Here is a 25915-nt window from a genome sequence, read left to right on the forward strand (position 1 = left end):
GAAAATGAAGATCATAACAGGCTACTGTGCTGTCATATGGTCAGGTACAGAACTGTACCTGGTGCAATCACTGATAACAGGCTAGTTAACATTGCACCTGTCACTTTGCCGTGACCTTCACCAGTCACCTGGCTCTAGCCTTATGAGAGCTGACTACCTTTTAAGTTAAAAAGGCTTAGATTAAAAATATTAGTAACCCTGGAAATCCTCAAACAGCTTCACTGAAAACAACAAGAGGAACAACTTTGAAATTACAAGTCCTGTGGAAAGAACTCTGCATAATTTGATAACGGACACAGGCTATTTTCTTCTCCATTAAACTAGAAGGAACTGAGCACTGAAAGTCCATGCTTACTTGAGGGACTATCCCATGTTGCATGTAAGCATGAGGTTACCCAGTGTCCAGATCAGTCCCTGGAGCTGCTCAGGTGCAAGCTGCTCCACGCAGCATGTACTGTTCTCCTGATCGTGCATCCAGAAACCACAGCATAAGCAGAAGGTCACAAGCAGGACTCTGAAACGAAATATGTCGTCAGCATCCCGAAATGGACATGGGTCCCATTGCTCTAGGGATTAATGTCATGGGGTGAGTGTTCCCAAACTCAGCATTTCTGTTTCTTCACACACTGAGTGTGAAGTGAGGGCAGGCAACTCACTGTCAAGCAGAGACATAGGCCTTCATTAAAACACCACAAAGATCGTCTACATTTCAGAGAGAGCTCACACCTGAAAATTGCTAGGAAAAATAGGACACAAATCTTATTTTCAAACAAACAAACTTCAATGGATTCTCCCTCAGGAGTATTAAAAGAAGGATTGCCTCTTGCTGCAAATGGAGGGAGCTGAGAAGGGTTCACCACACGTCATAGCAAATAAAGCTCTTTTTAAGAACAGAAAACATACCACAGAAATTATTTGTTGATGTGTTCTACCGCTTTTGGCCAAAATTTCTGTGAGTTCAGCTGCCATCAGAGCATTCAGTGAAGCAGAAGAGGGAGCCTAAAAGGCTAATAGTCCACCAGCACCACTAGACATCCCAGTTCACAAAGAAGGCTGGCCAGTTTACCTCCTTGGTATTTTACACAATGAGCTGGAAGGAGTCCACCTTAAATAAGATAGCTAGCAAAATCCAAATAGCTGGAAGGAGAGTACAGGTAAGATTTTGTTACCTAACACATCAAAGAGTTTCACAACTGGTCTCTCAAAAACAAAGGAAAAAAACCCATCAAAATGCTGAATTTGGCTTCCACAATGCAAAGAACAGCTGGAGCATTTCTGCATGACTTAGTTTAATGCAGCAAGATTGGAATTTTTAAGTTCTCAAGAAAAAAAGAAAAACAAAAACAAAACAGCAGCAAAGTTACTGTTCACTTTCTGCTATCTGTACCAGTCACCACCTGGATCCAACTATTTGCCACCTAGGATCCAACTATTCAAAAATCTACATAATTCATTAGTATCAAACCAAAGGTCTGTGAAACATCTGTACTCCAGGAGTGACCTTTTGATGAGAGAAGACCATTCCTTGATTCCCAAAGTCCTACAGCTCAGACTTGCTGCTTGAAAAAACTGTTTCCCATGAGAAACCTCTTATCAGCTCCAAGCCCCACCAGTCTGGCAGTGAAGTGCAGGTAAGATATAAATAAACCCAGGGAAAAGAGAGACATTTCTTAGGCATTATTGTAGATTCATCAGGTTTCACTAATTTGCCTATTCTGGGGACATCCAGACCCCTTTTTCCATTTCTTCTTCTCCAATACCTTCCTGAAACCTACAACACAGTAAACAGTGTATTAGGTAGGACAGCTTTTGTGCCACCAGAGTTAGCAAAGGTGGACATAGATCTCATCCCAGCAAGGGACCCACACAGTCACAAGGCAACAGCTGGACAATGACGCAGGAGTTACGTACCACATCAGCTGGAGCTCTCTATGGGGTCAGCAGAGCAAGGGAACTAGAGACCTATTTGCCCCAAATTTGCCCCCAAATTCCACGTTTCTTCCTATGGAGTCCTCTGACACACCCAGACATGGGTATGGACGCAGTACGTATTGCTGGATACTATTCTTTCGCACACAAATCATACCACCACTCACAGCCAGGCACTGGCACTCGTTCCTAATCTTACAGGGCTGTTTCACCTAACAGCTCCAAACCTGACTTCCTGAAAGCAGCAGGGGACAGCTGCTGAAACCCCATCAATCCAGACAAAGTCAACATGACCTGTGGATGCGGTCCAACTCTGCCAGGAAGGGCCTAACAGTGAGTGCGGCTGAGGAAATATTATTGCAGCCTGGAGGCTCTCTCATGCAGGGTTCTATTTTGGTGCACCATTTCTTGTTGCATGAGCATGCCCTGGGCATTTTGGGAACTCCAGACACAGATAACAGTTCTAGGTCACAATGTTTTTACTGGTACAGGTTTCACCATCCTGATTTGGATGCGAATGCTTGTGAACGTTGCAGGATTATATACTGTGTAATCACTTGCCATGGTCCAGAACATATAACATGCCCACCAAAAAGCACAGTAAATAAAATAATAGTGTTTCTTGCCAGTCCAAACAAACATTTTTCCATTGCTAGCAGAGCAAGTGATAGTAGCAAGAAAAAAGTCACACTGCTATGAAGTGACACAGAAACATGCGTAACACAATTTTGTCATTGACACAGAAGCACTGGTTATATACAAGGAAATGTTTATTTGATCTATTTGCTAACGCACAAATCAACTTGGTCTAAAACTATTTCATAATATGCATTCTCAAGCAATGACTCAATTTGAGATAAGCTATTTGAGGTGATCACTGTATTTTTTCAGGCAAGACAGCCATTTGAGTAACCAACTATAGCTACTCTGTCCACAGACTGCAGAATTTGCACCAGGAAGAGGGCTGCAATGAAAATAAATTAATCTATTTTACTTGATCCATGTTAATTATTTTTGCTTGAAAAAAAAGAAAGAAACTGACTTAGCTAATGGGAAATCCTCACGGACTTAGATAAAGAAGTCGTGTGTATCCATTTGCCCTAACCTTTGTTTGACCTTTTGGCTAAGTACAAGGGGCATATTAGTTAAGTATCTGATGTCTTCTCTCTGGGAAACTCAGTAAGTTAGTAAGTCCTTTCAAACTCTTATGATTTTGATACATGGAAAAAAAAAACCCCTTGGCTTTCCTCAGACAGTACAGCTGGGTAAGTACAGAATTTCCCGGCACTGTTTAAGCCTGGGTGGGGTGGGAAAAAGAAAGAAGGAAAAAAAAGAAACAAATGAAGTTTATAAAGAAGGGAAAAAAAAGACCAGAAATCCTGCCAGGAATTCAGGATATCTTTCCTTCCTTGTTTTGCTTATAGAGATCAAATAATCCAAATTAAACATGAATCCCCTTGCAAAATGCTGATGACTCTACTCAAACTAGGGCAGCTAAGGTGCTGAGAAGCCACGAAGCTCAGCTCCAGTCCTTCAGATATTCATACAAGCAAGTAGCGTAAGTGATAGGTCTCGTGTCTGCAGGATCAGCGCTCCAGACAGACAGTCCCTTAAGGAGGAACCGACTCTTGTGTATGCCTATCGCCCAAAGCAGCTATATCCAAGTCCTCACTGTAGACCTCTAGGCACATCCACTGTACAAGTAGAAAATAGCAACTGCAGATGAGATCATATGATCACAGCAAAGCCGCTGCCATGTTTCAGGGAGATCTCACCCCCCAACAAAGGAACGCATAGAGGATTGCTAGCATCTTTCCCAACCTGTTGCACCACAAGGTGAAATGGCATTAACAATCATGTAAATGGGATGACCCACTTTGCTCAGTGCTGCAGCGGATGAGACTGTGCTCACAGCTATGCCTGGGCCTTCAGGTGGGAGGATGGACTTTCAGTCTCAGGAAAGGACCTTCTTAATGCCTGTTCACTTTGTCTTTTGTCAGCCTGTAGCCATACCCTCAAATGAAGCCTACAATTTCATTGCATTAAAACAACTATTTTTCACCTGAGCACCTCAAAAACAATCAGCACATGCTTTTCAAGCCCTACAAAATCTACATATTACACTATATGTTCCCACTTACAAAAAACCAAGCAGTGTACAAACAAGTTAAGTCAATAGAGGGTGTGTGGCAGAAGTCCACTTTCTGAGTCCCATTCATGAAATGACCGGTCTTCCCTCCTCTCACTTTCACTGTGGCTTCCCTAAGCTACAAGATTTTTCTACCTAGGGTTTTCAAAAGACACAAATATCATGTAATATGCACAGGAACAAATACAGGACCATGCCCACACACACAATATGTGTTTATGAATACTTGTTCCACATATTGATTTTACCAATATTAGTGACTCCCCTGACTTGCTTCCTGTGGCCAAGCAAGAGCAAACAATTTTTTAAGAGAAGTCTGAAGTTAGGAAATACATCATGCATATGTATGCAAGCCAGTACCTCCCCCACACACCCAAGTTTAGCAGGCAGATCTTTCAGAACCAGCTTGCAGGAGGTGGCTCTGCAAACATGAAGGCTTTTTAAAGAGATGCACAGGTACAGGGATGATTTTCATGTCAAGAAAATAATGCTAACTTCATTAAAAAACCGTGCTTACTGCAGTGGTTCACAGACCTGTGAAGTCAGAAGAGACCATTGGGATCCCACCCAATGCAAAACACAGCCCAGAGGATTTCATCCAGCGATTCCTTCATTAAGCCCCTAACTTTTCACTAATCTCAAACCTGTCTTCCAGAATTAAAATCAACTTAAATTCAGAGACTTCAAGGCTATGTCGACACTGCCTTATGTAACACAGACCTGGGGGCAGGCCACTAAAGCATGACCGTGCAACCATATTGTTAAACAACCTGCTGCTCAGCTGCCTCCAAATCCCACAGGGCTTCTTGTCATGCAGTAGGAACCTTTCCAGGAAAGAACTTGGCCAACCCACCTGTCAGGGGACATTTTCTCAGGTTTGACAGAACAAGCATTGGCGGATTCAAGCCAGCATGGGTGTATCTCAAGAAATGCCCTATCCTGAACCCAGACTATTCATAGTGCAAGGATAAGTTTCTTTCCTACCACATCGTAAAGCTGATCCAAAGCTAGTGTTCAGTTTGGATGTGCGATGAACTGGAGAATGACTCCAAACTTGGAATCATGCTCAAAAGGCAGCCCAGGCATAGCCCGCATGCAAGAAAATCTACCATCATTCCTTTTATCATGTTCCCTTCAAATGAAGCATTCCCATCAAAAAACAAATGCATGAAATCCCTCCTCACTGAGGGCATAGTTCTGCAGGTTAAAGAAATGATCAGTATAACACTGGTTCAGGGGAAGGGGCACAATTATGCAGTGCAGCCCTATTAAAATCAGCCACATAAACTGCTCACTGATGTAAGTCATTGCAGTGTTTGGCCCCCTTGTTCTAGTGAGTTTCTGCTTTGTACTCGACTCTGCAGCTGCCTTACACCTCCCACTCCTCCTTCTTTACTGTCTTCATGTAAATCAAAAAAAAAAAAACAAAAACAATCAAACCTCACTTCATCAGTAATAAATCAATCACTTGGATCACTTCACTATAAAACAATGACCTTGTGGCTGCAAAGGCAGAGTATATGTGAGCACATGGATGACAGCAAGCAAAAGAGAGAAAGAAGTATTTTTATATATGTATTTGCTATAGTTCACAGAGGGTCTTTTTTTTCTGGCCACATCTGAGCTCTCCAGAAGGGCTGTACTAATAGAAATTCTCATTTCTTGCTTGCCAGTCACCCCCAAACAAACCAAAGCATTCCTATCCTCTTTCTGTGTTACTTTCTCAGATTGTATGCTGTATTCATACCTTTTTTCCCTGAATACAAATAAGTACAAATGTCAGAGGCAGACTAGAAATGTTGGGGCACACACAGTACATTCTTGGTTTCTTCTAAAGACCAGACCATATCATCAATTAAAAAAAAAAAAAAAAAAAAAGGCACTCAACCTCCACCTACCCACTTCCAAACCAAGATAAGGAAATATCTCAGACTGTCCACAAAGCCTCATATTACGTCCCATGGAAGCCAGGAGGCCTGAGAATCCATCCTATTGTTTCCCTTGCTAGCGCTGCGTTCCTACAGAGCTTCTGCATTTGTTCGGAGCTTCTTGTTGTTGTTGTTATTGTAAAAGCTAAGCGTTACACAAGACAGAGAGCTTGACAGCTTTCCCACAATCCTCAGCATGTGGGAATAGCAAGTAACAAAGTGTTAACACCTGCCAACTGGTGGTTAGGTGTAAATGTCTCTGTTAACAACAAACACTGCTGCTAGCAGTCATCAGAGCAAAACAGCAAATCTGTTCCCTTCTCCAATGCGGAAAACACCAAACAATAACAAAAAAGGCACCTAATTGCTTGATTAAGATGTATCAGTGTTGCGAACTGCTGATCTAGAACATTGAATCTCTGACATTTACTTCACTCTTGATTAAACAGAAATGTTTAAAACTAGCTATTGTGCAGGCAGAAGCCCAGAGCACTGTGTAAAATCCAGGGAATAGTGACAGTGAAACTTTTCACAAAGAAATAAAATCAGAATCATCTCCTCTCTGTTTCATAAAAGCATCAGCTGCTGAGAACCTCTGGCTATTATGAAGAAGGGATGGAGGAGTACTAAGGAAGGGTTAGGAGTCAGGTAACTCCTTGATTCCCTTCTCCCCATGTGGAAGTTCCAGGGAAACCTTGTGAAAAAGTCCAGCTCCTGCTCTGAAAAGTGCTGCTGAACAGGGATGTCAGGACTGTTTCTTTATGGAGAGAAGGATTAGTTGTGTACTTTTAAAAATCGTGTTTTCAGTTGGTGATTTCCTAGGCAGCTTCATGAGCCAGGTGGCACTGATTTATCACTGGTTTGCATATGACTAATGTCTGAGGCCTGAGGCTAAAAGCCTGCTTACTCTAGATTTGTCCTCAGTAGCCAGCTTGCTTGTTTTATTGCCCTTTCCCCACAAAAAGGTAAGGGAGAAGTGGGTCAACTCACTTGTCTCAAGTAAACTACAGATTGCCAAGTCAGAAGAAGGTAAACTTCATTAATCTACACTACCCACAAAAGCCCACTGCTGCCCAAATCTCCCTACTGCGCACACAGAAACTTCAGCTCAGCTGGGGAGGGACATTAATCCTGGTTTCCATCAGCCTGCATTTCTTCAGTAATTGCTATCAGGGAAATAAATTATCCCATTCTTGAGGGGTGGGGGGTATTTCACATTTATATCTTTTCGCTAAACACACTACCTGAAATATTTCAGACAACCATGATTGTACCTGATTAATCAGCTGGTGACCAGGACAACAGATAATTCTAACCTACGTCAGTTCCCGTGGAAGGCACGGGTCACTTCTTTTGGTGGCACTACCAATTTATGGCAGCATTAATGATGCATGAAACAAAGACTTTCAATAGTCAGCACCTTGAAACAGAGGACGCATGTTCTCCTTATTTCCTGAAGCATCAAGTATTTGAAAGTTCTACAAGTAGTAGATGGTTAATGGTAATAAATTGGCTTACAAAGACTGGCAGAGCATTGTTCCGACTCTAAGCAACATCATTCACCAAATTGCTACGGTGACGGCTCAAACAACATTCGATTAAAATTTCCTGCAAATGGTTCTATGGGTAGAAAATGGACAAACAATTGTTTAGTTGGCCAAAAGTGGCTTTCTCCGCTAGGAATGTGTGAATCAGGTAATAAACTTGCCTGCCAGCATGAATATTGACCTATTTACTGAGCTAGATATTTCCAAACAGCAGTTGGAAAGTTTTTTTGCTATAGGAGTTTAGGATCACCTGCACCAGAATAGTATTAGAGGAAAATTTCCAAGTTTCATGTGAATATTCAAGCCACTCAGCAGCTGAATTTAGACTCTCAGTCACACGGTTTCTGTGACTCAGCCATTTGTTAGTCATCCTCTGCCCATTATATCTCAGGAAAGTTACAGATACCCATAATTAGAAAGGCAATCCCCCTCCTTCTGTCTCCTTTCTGCCTGCTCTCTAGACATCATGTCCTCTCACTCCCTTACTTACCAGAGGTCATGTGCTATTTCATTCCCATTCCCTTCCCAACTAGATTTATTTCCCAACTAGATTTATTTCCTTACAGTCCCCCCCATTTTACGCTCTTACAACAGCCTCCATATCTTACCCCACGTGCAGAATGCTCCAGATTAACTGATGCCCTTGCACCCCTCTTCAGTCCTCCCTTTTCTGAACCCAGCAGCCCTGCCCTGGTCCTCATCTCTCTCTCTTGCACAGGTTTTTATCAACAGCTGCCCTCTGGGCTCTCACAGGTGATATTCAATTCAGTGCCATTCTTGCACAGTCTGGGAGCATAACGCAAGAGAACTTAGTTGCTTCTGTCTAAACTTATCCTGGACTAGTTTCTCTAATTTGTCCGAGTTGTTGATCTGTAGAGCTGGCACTTCTGTGCTTCCTTCAGATCAATGTTGCTGCCCGAAGCGTTATTTCCACTTTTGCAAACTGTTCCCTCCATGCATCGTTTTACCAGCTCTCCCTCCTTCGCTGCATCAAACAGCTTTCTTGGTTTTGCCTTCCAGCCCACTATCGTCTCTTCTTGCTGTTCAGACAATCAACTCCCACCATCCCTCTGCCAGTGATAACTGCATTGATCACAAGCAAGTCTGGTTTTCCCTATACTCCATAACAGATTCCGCAGTTTTGCAATTTTTTCTTATTCTCCATTTGGTAAAGAACAGAGATCTCTGAACTAGCAAAACCAGAGGGACAACTGTCCATATTCAGCCTGAGACAGCATAGCTCCCATTCACTAGGACAATCATCCAGAAGATGCTGGAGTGAATTATCAATGTCTGATCTGCAGTAGGCAAAGGGGAATACTTGAGTGTGCAGTACTTAAATCTCAGATTTACAGTCCAGGTACTGGGAAGCAGGAGAAGACTGGGATGGACAGGTACACACATACCCTTCTCACACTCAGCACAGTCTGAATACGAGGATGAGAGTCTCTCTCGCACAAAACCCCATCCCTTTTAAAACTAATGGGTAATTTCCCCCAAGAAAAAACATTTTGGTGGAAAATTTCCAACCAGTACTAATCTCTCACCTCCTTCAATGCCATAAACATCCCACACTGACAGCTGTAATGCCACTGCCCCCTTCCAAATTCTCCCAGACTTACCCTTTCTTTGGTGATAGAAGACACTAGCTTTGTTATTGGTTCATTCTCCCACTCTTTCCTCCCAAACACACACACGTGTATTTTATCTGAGGATAACCCTGTCTTCTTCAGGACAGGACATAACATGACAGGCCCTTGCCCAGCACCACCCCTATCCCTTGGTGGGGTTGCTGGGCACTGCTAGTCTGCCAACGCAGCAGTGCAGGCAGATAGGCGCACACCAGAACAGTAAGTCTAGCTTAGATCCTATAGATCTGAGCTTTATCTGTTGTGTTTCTTTTTGAGACAACCATCTCCAAGGCAGCAGAAGAATCTTTCTCTTTGTTCAGACACCTTGTAATACCCTGAGACCACAATGCTACCATACTCCAGAGACAGAAGAGCTAAATCTAAATGCAGAAAAACCAGCACGGCCTAGTAGTTAAAGCACAGAGCACACTGTCTGGAATCCTCTGTTGTCTTTGACACGGCATTTCTGTAGTTCCTTGGCAAGGGCACAAAGTAGACTATCCAGTAGCAGTTCCCCCCTCCCACAGATGCATAAAAGCCTGTAAAAGTGTTGCAACTAATTCGCATTGGCACCTTTGGAAGTCTCCCCCTCCCCTGTGCCCCAGAGCTCTTTCTGCAACACAGGGGTTGTATCTACCACACAGACTCTGGCTCCATCCATCGCTTCACCAGGTGGTGAGGATTCTGGCAATCTCTGATCTGGCACAAGTGGGGTTACATGCTTTCCCTACTGACATTCCTATGCTTAGTTTTAACACTAACAGGTTAACGAATCTTTCTTCTCTGACTGTATTTAAATGATGACTGAAAACTACATCTGCATAGTGTTTTCCCATTAGGTCAATAGCAGCCCACAGAGGAGCGCTTGCTACTGGTTATTTAGCTGGATAGGAGCAAACAACAATTGGTACCATATTAGTCCAAAGAGGGAGGAATGTAGAGCACCTGAAATGTACTGCCAACAAAGCGATCATCAGCAGGGATGGGGTGGGCACTGACTGCCTGCCCTGTTCATCGACCTCACTGAGGGACTCAGTTCCCGTGTATTCAATAGAACTCAGCAGAGCTAGCGTGTGAAGTTGTGCATACAATTATCTTAGAAATAAATTACTCTCCCTGTACTTTAGGAGATAGATCTCTTTCTTAGTAGTCTTTGAACAAAAGAGATGAGTTGTCCATTCTGTTCCATACCAATCTTAATAGTTTCCACTACAGGCTCTACTACATTATTTAAAACTGGTACTGATTATTTGTCTAATTGAAGGGCAGCTGTGAAAGAAATAGTTCTGTTGGTGATGGGATGGAGGGCTCAAATGGACAAGTTGGAACAACGTAAGGACAACGTAAGCATGTGAAAAGTACTTCAACACCTACCTCCTCGTGAATTCAGGGGTGTTGACCAGTTTGGATGGTTCCTTGGAGGGTTTAAGGTCTCAGTGCTAGGCAAGGCTTGTTTCTATTCCTGTAGATCAAGGCTCCAGCATCACGCTTTGATATCCAATAATGCGCACTGCTTGCCTTTCATCCTTCACCAATGATGTGCAATGTTTTCACTGTTGAAAATCAGGTAATCGGAGGCTTAATAAAAAGGAGTATTTTGGCGTGGTTCTAAAAATCACTCAAGTGAAAGGTGCATAGGTTTACTCTCCAGACCAAATGCAAGATCTCTCCAGCCTAGAGCAATCAAAGCAGTCTTGCAGAATCTTGCTAGGGCTTGTCAGATCCTGAACATTGGAGCGTCCTGATCGTAAGCACTATAATCCAAAGAATAGACCTAGCAAGAGGCAAATACTTAATCACATATCACCAACCCTTTGGGTTATACAGTTAGTCAAAGGCCCTGCATCTAAGGCAGAGCTAAATTTGACATCTGTGTGATCAGATCCTTTGTAAGCAAACGACAGCATGGAAATAGTCACCTCTTATTTCTAGGTCTTTCTTTGGCTTCTACTCTTCAGCACACAAGATGATGTCTGTCTTACCCAAGGCTGCCTCAAGCATCAGTACAGACAGGCTATGTCTCCAGATCCCTTTCTGTCCTGTTGTCCCATGTTTTAGTTTTCTGCCTGTGAGAGCACAGCCGTTTGCAACACCAGAGCTACGGGAATTCCAGCAGTGAACAAACGTCCCTGTTAACGAAAGGTCTTGGGGCTATTTGCATCTTTGGGGGATTTGGATGCACTGCAGGGCGAGGCTGGGCCTCATTTTAAGAGAAGGCTCCAGCCCACACCAGTGCCAAGCGGCTGACTAATGCAATTATTTCCTTGCCAAGCAGCATTTTTCGAAGTGCTGATTCTTATTAAGAAAAAGGAACGGATTTGGAGCTCATATTTTGATCTGGTGCCCAGGATTATTTGGAAATTCTTTTTCCTGGAACGAGATTTTTTATTCCAAATTTCTCCATGGTGGAGAGAGAGGGTTTCCTGGGCAGAATTAGGATAATGATTACAGCCTGTATACAATCAGCTCTAACCACTGTGGAACTCCAAAAATGAATGTTATTGCTTAGTGGCTTCATTGAAAACAGAAGTATTATTTAACCAGAAGGATGGCAACACATGGAAATAGCTCATTATCATATTTTCTCCCTATTTGAAATGTCACATTGAGTACGTATCTTTCACGTCCACTACACTTTAATTAATTTGGACTGTGTTTAAATATATTACACAGCACGCTTTATTACAAAATTCTGACACATCCCCATTGATGAAACAGGGCTTTCTTTCAAACACATGTAAATGGCAGTAGGAGTTACCTTGCCTAAATATTGTTTTAAATACAATAAGAATACCACATCATCTCTGTGTCAGCCTGTGTTTTTCTGTGGCACGGAACATATATAGCAAAACCAACATTACATCCAACCAAAGCTTGCTGTTTATTGAAGGGACAATGATGTTAACATTATTATTCTAGGTCTAAATCTTAACCACTTACCTTATTTACATAATTGCAAGACAAACATATATTTTACTCAATGGCTGAATAAGATTCCAGCAGTGTGATTGCCTAGGAATTAAAAAGTAGAATTGCAGGGTGTATGCATGAGATGAAAATGGCTTGTTTTAACACAGCTGGTGTATCTTATCTTCTGTGCACTTTCAAACACAACTCTTACAAAGTATGGTTGTCCTCCTCCACCCAGGTCTCCAACAAAGTGGAGGATTTATTTCATTTGCAGACCTTCCTCTGGAATGCAGTCACTTCAAAAGTTACTCCTGGTTTATACCTGTATAAGCAACTGGGGGAATCAAAGCAGTTTTTAAAATCATGTAAAAATAAGAGAGTTCACTCAAACTTTAGTGTTTCTTGGACTGAAATCTTATATTACATGGAACTCTGTGTTGAACGGGATCAGGGATTTTGTAGAAGGTATGACTAATATCTGACTGATAAGATGTCATCTCTCCACTATTGTCTCTGTTGAGGCACTCATGAATTAGCTACCAAACTACTGTAAAACCATCTTAGTTTGAACTGTCTTGGGTTCAGCAAACACCTACTGACATCTCACCAGCTGCCTCCTCAGGGCAGTTCTATCCCACTCTATCATACCAGTCCCACTAGATGCCACCAAGCACTGATGATGCTTGTACCAGGAAGGAATCTCCTTCCTCACTACTCGCACACTGTTCAGGAACCACTTAGAGCCAAGGCTCGTGAAGGAGATCTGCTTCGTTCACTGGGAGTCAACTGACTGGCATATCTCACACAACAAACCTCTGCATGACATTACAGTCAATCCCAACAACTTGTTCTAAAATGTGTTCCAGGGACAGCTCCTTGGACCCTTGGTTCCTCATCCATCCTCTTAAGAGAGCAGTAATCAAAGCTTTATTCTCTGAATCATGCATTTTAAAAACTTTTCTTTCCCCCAGCAGATGGCCTTTTTCCAAAATAATTCTTCAAGCAAAGATTCTCATCATGGGGAAGGTAATTCTGTTCTGAAAAAAACTCCCAGACGGGGCCATGTGGAACAGTACTCCTGGAATACACGTGTTGTTCCTTAGATAAAGGGAAGCTGTTAGACTGCTGATCACTGTGTGGATGCTGCCATGAAGGAACAGCACAGATCTGTTCTGTGCTATTAGATATTTTACTACTTCTTCTTCTGTCCTGAGCGTTCTCTCCTCACCCCACGTAACCCTTTCCTCAGGAAACATTTACACTATGAAAAATAATGTTTCCCAGCAATTGAACAACAACAAAAAAATTGCATTTATATACAACACATAATGTCTGTCTTTAAAAATCTGGATTGGTTTTATATTCAATTCATCCAGTGAATTGTAATAAATGAATAAACATAATTTAGAGAATAATTAAAAAAGAAAAAAATGAACTGCATTGCTGGAGCCAAAAGCAATAACTGCATCTCATTTTCTCCCACTTCTTCACTCCTTCGGACCCAAGCATTACTGTTGCAATCCTTTTTTTTTTTGTATTTTATGTGTTTTGTTTTATTCGTCATTATATATATCTGCATTAAAGGAACACTCCAGTGTAATATAAAAAGATACTATAATCACTATGTCTAATTACAAAGAAGAGCTAAGTGTCTAACACAAAAACATGCAATAAAAAAGAATAATTAACAATCAGATCGAAAGCCACCAACACGGCAATCTGATGAGGCAGGCTAGGAAGCACCACTCAGCTCTCCCCTTACAGTGTATAGAGAACCAGAATGCTTTGCCATGTGAGAAGATTGGACAGGGTGCTAGATAATCTCATCTAGGCTCCCTCTCAAGAAAGGTTGGACCAGATGACCTTTCAAGGTCCCTTCCAACCTGGGCTGTTCTATGATTCTATAAGATGGGAAGGTCTGCTCTGATAGATGGCTCTCAGCTTAATCACAGCTTTTCCTCCTTGGTTTCTTTCTAACTTCAAGAGCTTGCTCTTACTGTTTGGTTTTTTTTTCCCCCTGATTCCCCAGAGTAACAAACGTGAAATTTTATCCTTTTGGATGCTAGCGGGCAGGCTCTTGTATTCTTTACACATTTAGATTTTCCATCAGAATCATCAGGAATGTATTAAAACAAGCAGGCCAATTTCCATCTCTTGGTACACGTCAATGAGGCATTTAGATGTACATGGAGTGCAAGACTAAGTATACAATTGGGGGATTCCAAAGAGGAGCAGATCGTTTAGAAGTGTTCCTGAAGGAGTAGTATTTCTTTACCTGGTCACAACCACCTCCACTAAGAGCTACAGTAAAAAGACACAGATCCTTACCATCCACAGTTTCACTCGAATCAACAAGCAATTTGGGTTTGTTTTGTAGATCTTTGAAAGTCCAAAGACCACCTTTTGTTAAAGGCAGTTCATTACTCTTGTCCATATGCAAGTGGATGGGAGTCTAATGTGCCAAATTCCAGCCTGAGAGAATGTTTAACCATAAATCCTCTCACCAGAGGCATGAGTGACTTTGTTCCTTCTACCTTCAAATCCAACAAAGGGAAGCAGTGGAGCCATGGGAATGATTTTTTTCAGAGGTTCTCAACACCATGAACCCAGAGCAACAACCATACTGATTTAGCAGAAGATAACCTGCACAAAAAAAATACTTTTCTTTGCATCTCATGTAGGACTTCATGCACACTTGTTTCTGTGTGACTCGGCAGTGCAGCAACAGCTTTTAGGGAAGATACCAACAGAATATTCCTCAGCAACCATATTAACATACGCTCACTTCATATGTCACTGTGTACTGCTCACAGGCAGTATTTTGCCTATTCCCTTTAACCTGATATTTAAACCCACAAGGTATAGATATACCTTGGATAATGCCATTTTCCCTGTACACAGATTTGTGTGTTGCCTGTACATTTAAGATACTTTCAGCACTGGGCAGATGTTTACTAAAATCCAGATAACAATGCTATAATTATGAGACAGACAAACAGAAACATGCCAGACAGCACTGGTTGTTTTTGTTATCTTATTTCTATTCAGCTTTTGAAATAAATTTTAAATAAGTATTTTTTTTATTAGAGGACAAAAGGCAGGAGACAAATAATACTTCTTACAAGAGCATTCTCTATAGATCAGCTCCCTCTAAGTCATCTTTCCATTCACACACCTTGTTCATTTTTCCATGTTGATTTTGCAAAAGTGATTAAATACCTTTAACAACAATAGAATTACAAGTGTTCTGAGGAAGGGAGAAGCTTTTAGACAGATATAACATGTTTTTTTCAGAGGAAAGTTAGTTACAATCAATTGGCGACAAAGATGATGTGAACCTTCAAATCCTCCTGCAATTTCAAAATGTGTTGATTTAACAAAGGTTTAGGGAACTTAAGTACATTGCTCAGGATAGATCCTAGTCCAGGAGAGTTCTGACTACATACGCCAGGCAATTATTTCCTCCAATATTTGCAATAGTGTTCATTTCTTTGCTCTAGTATTCCCATTCTGAACGCAACTTCCCTTGATTTTATCATTACTGCAATTAATCGTCCTAAATCTAAAACAGTACTGGAAACAGAATTTAACTTAGACAAATCAGACTTAATTTGCAAGAGATTCACTGCAACATAATCTCTGCTGAAATGTTTACAAGCTGCCTGTAGAGGAGAACTAAAAGCCAAGAGGGATCTCAGAAAGAAGTCTGCAGAAAGAACAAGTTTACCTAACTACATATGCCACACGCCATGCCACACCGTGATTGTGCTCTTCTGTCTCCAGGGTCTTCAGTCCTACGGAGATTTATAGTATTTGATTTCAATTTGATACGCTACACCTTCCATTCAAAAGAAAAAAAGTGGATTAATCTGCTATAAAGTAGTAGGTGTGCAAAATCCAATTGCTACCAGCAGCCTGATACATAATGCTGTGTAAGTCTAAGAAAACTTTATCCTTTGTTTCAGTGAGCTTTATCACTGAGATTTGTTTGCTCTTAGGGTTTTACCTCCAGTGCCCTAATACCTGAATGCTCCACCTGTGTCTCTGAGACAACATGATTCTCCCCATGTCTTTTAACTGCATGACTTACTGTAGCAAAATCTGATCCAAAGAAGAAGAGATACAGATTTATCATCAGTTTAGTCAGCAGGTGTGGTCCCCACAGTATAACTTTCAGAAGCAGAAATCCTAGCTGCTACTAAACAAAATGAAACACCTTGCTGTTTCTAGAAATATCAGGAAAAAACCTTTTCCTACCTCCTTTTTGCCAAAGTGTACAAGAAGTGAAAAGTATGTCAAAGGCTAACACATTATTACCTTGACAGGACAAGGTGCTTTTTTGGCTCTGATTAAGAGATTGAGCTATTAAAGTAAATTCCTTGGAAAATTTATGTACTTATTTCTAGATGGCGCTAGAGAAGTCATGGCAAAGGGAGTCTGTGATGATGGGCTCTTGCTGTAGAGGGAAGCTACTGATCAACTCTGAGAACGTTCCAGGAATTCTGGTGTTCGCTGGGTTCACAAAATAGAGACAACACTGCCAGGCACAATACCCTATCTAATATTACTAAAACCTTTAAAAGCATGAAAATATGAACATGTTCTCTTACACAAAGAACACACTGCTCTGGACACACTGGACAGTACTTAAACCCAGCAGTATACACACACTTTTACAAATATAATGCGGTCTTGCTCCCCAAAAGTTTGGGGATTTTTTTTTTTTTAATTAGTATTATTTTGTTAACACCAACACAAAACTTAAGTGTTCTGAGAATGAGGAGGACATGGACAGATTATTTTTCAGTAGAATTAATAATATATTTATAAGTTGAATTGGTTTGTTGCTTACGGTTCCTGGACCAGCAAGAAATAGTGAAACGGCTAAGTGATGCTACTAATGGTTTGGCAGGCTCCATGTGTAAGAGGGGTACCTGCTTGTATGGAGAATCAGCCTACTTACTTGCAGGCACAAATTGGGCATCCAGTTAAGGACTCCATTTGGCATCCTAAAAGCTGTGTCTGGCTTTCTGAAATTCTGAGGGTCAGTTCTGGAGGAAAAAAAACAAATCGTAAGGCATTTTAAAGAGGCTACCAAATATAAACTACATAGTACAATAAAATACATATATAAATTATAAATGAAAATATATGACATGCACATCCGGGGTTAGAAAGAATGGAAAAGGAGAGGAGGGCTAGACTGGGAGAACAGAGAAAGTGTCCAAGGTGGGTAGATATGATCTAGGTTACTCTTCTACCTTATAGATGAATCAGAACATTTCTGAGTGGAGAAAGATGACAAAAAATGGCCTTAATGAGAAGCAGCACATGAAGGTCAAAAACCACATGGGTCTTAAAGACTCATTTACTGATTTAATCCAGCATTTTGAATTCACTAAAGCTTGAAAACAGAGATGCTGGAAGCCATTAAAGAAGAATGCTGTGAAAACCAATGTATGAAGCAACTTGAGATGTTCACTGATGACAGCATATGAGCAACAGAGACCTCCACCCAAATAATATGTTCCATTTTTACATTATTAGGCTGGATGGAATGAGGAGGTGGCTAAGAGCTGAACACTAATGATCCCTGTAATCTGTAGGCAGAAAGATTCATAATTCTGATGAACTCTGGGAAATTATAAAGAAAGTGGCTATTAGATTATGGCATCCTAGAGATCACAGGGAATTTGGGGCTAAACAAGTGGGGAAAACGGAAGGAGCAAAGAAAGAAGTGAAAGTCTGAACGAATGAGGTGACAGAATTTGGTGCCTAAAGGCATTCGATTTCTCAGTATCTCAGGAAAGCAGAAAGGTTGCGAGCAAATCCTATTGAAACCTGATTATTGCTTTTGCCACTGAGCTCATGTCCCAGTAGGGCATTCTGCTTGAATCAGACTCTAATGTGAGACATTTTAATTGTGATTGCTGGGCCAGCAGGAAATGGTGAGCCTAATGAGCTGGTAATATTTAAGTCAAGTCATTGAAGAGAAAGAACACGCAGAGCGGTGTGGAACACCGAAGAGGAAAAGAAGTGACAAAGTAATGCGTTACCTGGGGTCAAAGAGGAAGGAAGTTGCTGGCAGAAGCAGGGGTAAACATGCCTTGGAGGAAAAGAGAGTGACTTCCTGCTTTTGGGTTGTTGGGGTTTTTTAAGTATATTTCCTCAATCTGTTGGTGCTGTTGTGACCTGAGCTATCTCAGTTTAAGTTCAGAGCGATTTTTTGGCTTCAGTTTTATTTCCTTATAGAGGCATATATCTAGCAGAATCCACAATCAAATTTACCTTAAGTAGAGAACAGTCCAAAAATTACTGATTCACAGAATCACTGAGGTGCGAAGGGACCTCTGGAGATTGTCTAATACAACATCTCTGCTTAAAGCAGGGGCAACTAGAGCAGGTTGGTCCAGTAAGGTTTTGAGTAACTCCAAGGATCGAGGCTCCTCAACCTCTCTGGGCAACTTGTTCCAGTGTTTGACCACCTGTACAGTAAAAAAGTTTTCTTTTATGTTTAAATGGAATTTCCTGTATTTCAGTTTGTGCCCATTACCTCTTGTCCTTTCATTGGGCACTACTGAGAAGACTCTGGCTCTCTCTTCTTTACCCCTGTATTTATACACATTGAAAAGACCTGCCCTGAGTCCTCTCTTGTCTAGGGTGAACAGTGCCAGCTCTCTCAGCCTCTCCTCATATGTCAGATGCTCCAGTACTTCAATCATCTTCATCACCCTTTGCTGGACCCACTCCAGTATGTCCAAGTCTCTCTTGCACTGTGGAGCCCAGAACTGGACCTACAACTCCAGATGGGTGTCACCAGGACTGAGTGGAGGGGAAGGATCATCTCCTTTGACTTACTGGTGATGCTCTACCTAGTGCAGCCCAGGCGGCTGTTGACCTTCTTTGCTGCAAGGGTGCACTGCTGGCTCTTGGTCAACTTGTTCTGGTCAACAAACTCTCTTCAAAGCTGCTTTCCAACTAATTGACCCTCAGCCTGTCCTGGTGCATGGCACTGTTCCTCCCCAGGGGCAGGAATTGGCATTTCCCTTTATTGAACTGTGAGGTTCTTTTTGGCCCATTTCCTCAGCCTGTTGAGGTCCCTCTGAATGGCAGCACACCCATCTGGACTATCAACCACTCCTCCCAAATTTGTATCATCTGCAGTCTTGCTGAGGATGCTCTTTGTCACATCAACTGGATCATTAATGAAGATGTTAAACAGTGTTGACCCTAGTATCTTTCCCTAGGGTACACCACTTGTGACTGGCCTCCAGCTGCTCATCACAATCCAGCAGTTCAGCCAGTTTTCAGTCCTCCTCACTGTCTACTGATCTAGCCTGTACGTCTTGAGTTTGTCTATGAGGATGTTATGGGAGACACTATGAAAAGACTTGCTGAAGACAAGATAAACAACATTAACTGCACTTCTCGCATCCACTGAACTAATTGTCTCACTGTAGAAGGCCATTAGGTTGCTTAAGCATGACTTCCCCTTCATAAATCCATGCTGACTACTCCCCACCATCTTGCTGTCCTTCATATGTTTGGAAATGGTTTCCAGCATTATTTGCTCCACCACCTTCTCAGGGACTGAGATGAGGCTGACTGGCCTGTAGTTCCCTGGATCCTCCTTGTCCTTACTGATGATACCAGTAACATTTGCTTTCTTCCAGTCTTCAGGAACCTCCTACAGTCTCCATGATCTTTCACGTATTACTGAGCGTGGCCTCACAGTGACATTGGCCAGCTCCCTCACAGCACTCATGGGTGCATCCCATCAGGCCCCATGGACTTGTGTATGTCCAGTTTGTTTAAATGTTCCCCAGGCGGATCCTCCTTCACAGAGGGCAAGTCCTCCTTGCTCCAGACTTTCTTACTGGTCTCAGAGATCTGGGATTTCTTGAGGCAAATCTTACCAGCAAGGATTGAAGCAAAGAAGGCATTCAGTACCTCGGCCTTCTTTATGTCCTTTGTCATCAGGTCCCCTGGCCCATTCAGCAATGGGCTCACATTTTCTCTAGTCTTTCTTTTGCACTTGATATACCTGTAGAAGCTCTTCTAGTTGCCCTTCACATCCCTTACCAGATTCAATAGGTGGTATTTGGCTTTCCTAATCCCATCTCTGCATGCTTGGACAGTGTGTCTATATTCTTCTTGGGTCACCTGTACCTGCTTACATCTCTTATATTCTTCCTTTTTATGTTCGAGTCAGAAGATCCTTGTTCATCCATGCCAACTTCCTGGCACCTTTGCTTGACTTCCTGCATGTTTGGATGAATCTCAAGCTTACAGAGGTGATCCTTGAAAATCAGCCAGCTCTCTTGGATCCTTCTCATCAATGCACTCCAGAAACCTCCTGGATTGCTTTTGCTTTGCCGTGTTGTCCTTCCAGCAGATATCAGAGTGACTGAAGTCCCTCACAAGGACCAGGGCTTGCAAACATGATGATTCTTCCAACTGTCTGAAGAAGGCCTCATCTACTACTTCGTCCTGATCAGGCAAGTCAGTAGCAGACACCCACCACAATGTCACCCATGTTGTTCTGCCCTCCAGTCCTGATCCACAAGCTCTCAGCTGGCTTTGTCCATCCCTAGGCATAGCTCCATGCGTTCTTGCTCCTCTCCTACATATAAGTAAAAGATAACTCCTCTCCTTGCTGTCCGGACCTGTCCTTACAAAAAAGCCTGTATCCAGCCATGGCAGTGCTCCAGCTGCGACAGTTATCCCACCACATCTCTGCAATCCCAAAGCAGATCACTGCCTATAGCTGCATGCAGACCTGTAATTCTTCCTGTTCATTCCCCTGGCTGTGTGTGCTAATGTAGAGGCATTTCAGACAGGCACCCAGTTGTGCTGATTTTCAAGATAAAGTACAAGTGCTTCCCCCCTCATGCTGTCCTGTGGACACGTCCTTATTTGTGCACATACAGTTGGGGTGAGCCTCCTTCGATTCTGTTTTGTTGGTTTCAACAGGTCTGTCTTGTCCACATCACCCTGCACCCTTTCCTTACCAGCCTGGATGACCACTTCCTCACTTGATTGCGGGTCATCCTGTCCCTCCCCTGTCATTCCTAGCTTAAAGCTCTCCTCACCAGGTTGGCCAGCCTGTTGGCAAGGATGCTTTTGCCCCACTTCGGAGGATCCTGCTTCTTCCTAGCAGTCCTTGATCCTCAAAGACTGTCCCATTGCAGCTTGTCTTTTCAAGCTCCAATTACCATCCCTTCTCCAGGACAGCAAATAAGACAGAACTATTGGAGAAGATCAGCAAAGGAAGACTCAGCCTATTACATTTGCAGAGAAGACTATGAGGGGAGCAGAGTGACTATGTTGTGTCAACAGTCCAACCTGGTTACATAAAAATCTCTCACAGGTTTTCTCCAGTATAGACCATTCTGTCTTAAATATATCTTTCCCACCGACTATGGCAAAGACTTGGCTCCAAAAAGCAACATCTCAACTAAATTTTTAAAAATCCTTCATATTTCTCACAATTGTTTATCAGAGTTGCTCACAAACTGTTACAAGACCAAGATTAGTACAGCAGCAGCATAAGAGGAGCTAGCATGACATACTACAGCAAAGAAACTTTTTTCCACGTTAACTATCCCAGCTGATGAGAAGGAAATGCAGTACTTGTCAGAAGCTAGGCAGAAATCGCCATCAACATACTGAAGAAATTTATTGTAAATTTTAGAAAAAAATTCACATTTTTCCAGGGGCAAGCTTAATAGCATGCATAAGCTGAGATGCACATTTATAGCCATCCTTTTCCTTTCTCATTATAGTGCACACCCTCCTGCCTGTGAACAGAGATCTCTGTAAGGTAAGAGTCACAACAGGTGGCAAACACTCCAACATTTAAGGGCTTGTTTAGATGGTAAATGGAACCAATCCAATTAAATCAGTTGTAAATCACACCCTTAGCATTTCAGCAGTAGTTAGCGTGAGACACCGATTTCGGAGCCATTTCAGTATAGCTTAATGTGATTTCTTTTATCAGCTTAAATTACATCAAAACCAGGGTCTACAAATAGACCTTAATCAAAATATTATGAATTAGAATGCAGATATTTCCTTTGGTTCTAGTTACCACGTAGGCTAATCCTAAGACTTTATAAACATATGCATACGCACACAGAACACTCACTGGTTCAGTGGGAAGACAGATTACAAATTACTCAGTGCTGCCAATTAGTGAACAAGCAGGAAAAAAATATATCTGCAAATAGAAGTAAAGCAGAATGCTTCACAAAATGTATGCAATTTCTTTTATTTGATAAATGTCATAACTGATACTGTATAGCATCTTACCAAGAGAACCAGTGAACATCCTGTAATACTAGATATTGAAAAATATATAAGAATATATAACATATAGGAAAGAAATTCTCATTACAGCACTTTGTTAAATATTTAGCAAAGATTCTCAGAAGAGACCTGTGTTAGCTTGAGATACATATCAGGAAATGGCAAATTGGGGAGTTTGTATGCTGATATATTGACATGATTGCTCAGGAATACTGCAAACAAGTTTCTGCAGGACCCCCTAAAACAAATCAGTGCTACTATATACACAACCCCCCGTTAAGTTTCCTACCAGCATTTCTGTGGTCATGTTAAACCAGTGCAAATGTGCAAGAGCAAGCAAATCTTTAACCCTGCATATTCTGCAGAAAGTTTTCAAATAACTTCCTGTGAGGATTCAATAGAAAATTTTGACTTGCTAAGCTCATTCAGTCAGGGAAGAAAAACTGTGCCACGTGACCAATAACAAACAGGCAGCATGGCTTGAATTACCAATGTTGAACACCTCCACAAACCACAGAGTAATTTACAACATGTCATTCAGCTGCAAAGACTTTTGAGGAAACTGCAGCCAACTATGAGATGTTGCATAAAGAGACATGTAGCCAGATTCAAATAGGCAATTGATTCAGCTTTAATACATACATAGCTAATGCAGTATCTAGATTACTTTCACTCTTCTGTCAGCAAGTGGGACTGTTTTCCATGGAACACGTACAGCCCGCGCTCTGGCACGGAGCAGCTTTCTGTATCAGGGAATCCTATGCAATGCTCTGCAGGGTGGTACGGCCAATAAATAAATACAACTTTGCAAAATTAGCTTCACTGGCTTCCACTTGGAATCCAGTCCTCAAGGTACAAAATACTGCAGTCACAGTCCGGATGACTCCAGGTAGCTGCCATATCCACTATGTCCCAGGGGTTAAATGTGAATGTCTGGGTGAGTTTTTGCCACTCCATAATGACCTTATATTGTAAGATGCTGGCTCAGCAGCAAAAGACATGGAAACGGATGTGATTACTCTCTGCAAATTTACCAAGGAGAAATTATATGAGGGGAGGAAAGAAAAATGTAAAGACAATGTTGGCACAGCAATAGGGAGAAGTCAAACAGAAGTATGTTTAGATATTAGGAAAAAAGGTCATAAGCTTCAGGAAAAATGTGACTCTGAGGCAGATTTTGCACAAAAATAACAAGGGAAAAAAATCCTTTCCTCGTTTTTAACGTGGAATTTCATCAGTTGATGCCAAGCATGATACAATGCAGTTACTTGTGACAGGAGGGGACAGGCCTGGGAAGGTCCCTCTACTCCTGCCAAAACTTATATACATAGACAGACAGGCAGAGATACAGGTTTGTTATATATAGCAAGGTGAGCCTCAGAAGGCAAAGTTATTTCCTCAAGGAAAAAAACCCCAACCAGCAGTAAGTAGCTAACATAAGCAACTGCGCTATAACATTGGCCATTGCTTTTTCAAAACATTGGCATGCTGTTGTCATGCAGCTATTATGAAGAAATCACACTGTGAAGCAAGAAGCCTTCCTGCAAACCAGGATGGGAAGCACAGAATCAGCTGCAGTTTTTTCACTGCAGGGGTTTCTCTAAAGAAAAAAAAAAAAAATCTGATCGTCGGTTTTGCACACACTAAGAAAAATTCAGTTTGCAAACAATGAACATCCTTTGTGTTCAGCGTTGGCAAAGCAATTGATTCTAGTTTGAGATTGGACCTGTGCCACTGCAAAAGCAGTTCGTCTTTTCTATTCTGAAAAGTATCGTAATGAAGAGCTTCAACAGAGGGGATTTTTATCATTAGACTCAGGCTATGTTTTCTTTCAATTTCTCTCACTTCACAAAACAAAATGTATGGAATCCATCATTCCAGCATATTGAGAAATAACGCAACTCTGAGATACTGCAGAAAATGTTAGGACTTCATATATAACAAAAAAATAACTTCCAATATGCTGTTATCTTCCTCCTTAACGGGGTTTTCCCTGCTTTCTCCACCAACATTCAGGAACACATTATGAGGATATGGCTTCCCATTGCATGAATACAAATGTTGATGCAAAAATTTGGCTCTCTTAAAAGAAGTCACCTCTTTTTTAATCAGAAGATTCAATGGACATTTCTTCCAACGGGTCTCAGTATGTGTGCTATACACTTGGTGGAATAACAGAGAAAACCCCACGTGGTTATCAGAGAAGAAATGGGGTCACATAAATGGAAAACATGATTATCATGCCAGAGAGCTTTTTTTTTGAACCCTTACATGTTCAAATGCTCACACGCTCTCTCAAAGGAGAGACTTTTGTATGTCCAAGCAAGCAGGATGAGTCCACTTGGAAAAACTCTGGCCTTCAAATGGCATCTTTATGATAAAGTATGAGTAATTCCCTATAAAAATGGGGACCTTGCTACTGGTTTCTGAGCCCAAAAGCTTCTTTTTTCCTAACCGTGTCAGTGTGTCTAATAAAAGATTTCACTTCTCCCCGCAAAACTTGCATCTCTCATATCCTCAGACCATCTTGACTAGAACAACCCCAATGCATTAAAAAAGACTCACAGTCTTAAAACTTGACAGACATTTCTTTTTAACACCTTTTTATACAAAAGCAATAACAGCAGGTAGTAAACCAACACTGTTGCACAGCATGGTGTAGGAAGGAAGTGCTATAAACCCTATCACAATTATTTCAGTGAAAGACAAGGCCATCATTAGTGCTGTATTGATCAATCTCCCCCTCCCATCTCCACTGTTTGGAAATTCATTCACATTATTATTGCTGTTCCAGACAGTATTATTATAACAGACCTGCATTAGACAAAAAGAGGCTTTGGTATAATTGACATCTGAAGCACCAGGGAGCTTGAATGTTTGCTACTGGTTAGAATGTGGTCTCCAGAGGGAGACTTTCCTTCTCACAAAAGGGGCTATCACACAGTCATTGCAGTGCGTAAATCAAATCCTCAGTGACTGCTGTTTTTTCATTACTTGTCTGTGACCTGGAACTAAATCTTTGCAACACTGTACTGCTGATTATCCACCTCCGGAACCCACAACAATACACTGCAATGATGAACCAATACCTACAAATGGGGTAAAGCAAATTACCTACATGGGTTAAAACAACAGGAACCTGTTTATTTTTTAGCCTCGTTAAATAGGAAATTGAAAATATAACCCCACTGTTTGGGCCCTAGGTGTTGTGGAAAATCTCTGGCTTCCACGCATAGCTGGGCACAGGCCAGACACAGGAAGCACAGGTAGATTTAAAGCATCCATTCCCCCCACTCCCGCAACCAAATTAAGCTTTTGCCAGAGGTGGTAATTAAAAGACCCACATGTTGCACATTAAAGGCCAGGTCAAAATAAAAGACAGCAATTTACATAGGGTTTCTGCTACAAAAGCAACAGAGTGTGGTGCGAAAGCCCAGGCATGCCTGGGACCTCAGTCTAGCAGGAGGCTGAACACAGGAGCTGATACAGGCAAGCACACATACAGTCCTATTG

This window comes from Gymnogyps californianus, chromosome 2 (assembly GCF_018139145.2).
Source record: "Gymnogyps californianus isolate 813 chromosome 2, ASM1813914v2, whole genome shotgun sequence".
NCBI lineage: Eukaryota > Metazoa > Chordata > Aves > Accipitriformes > Cathartidae > Gymnogyps > Gymnogyps californianus.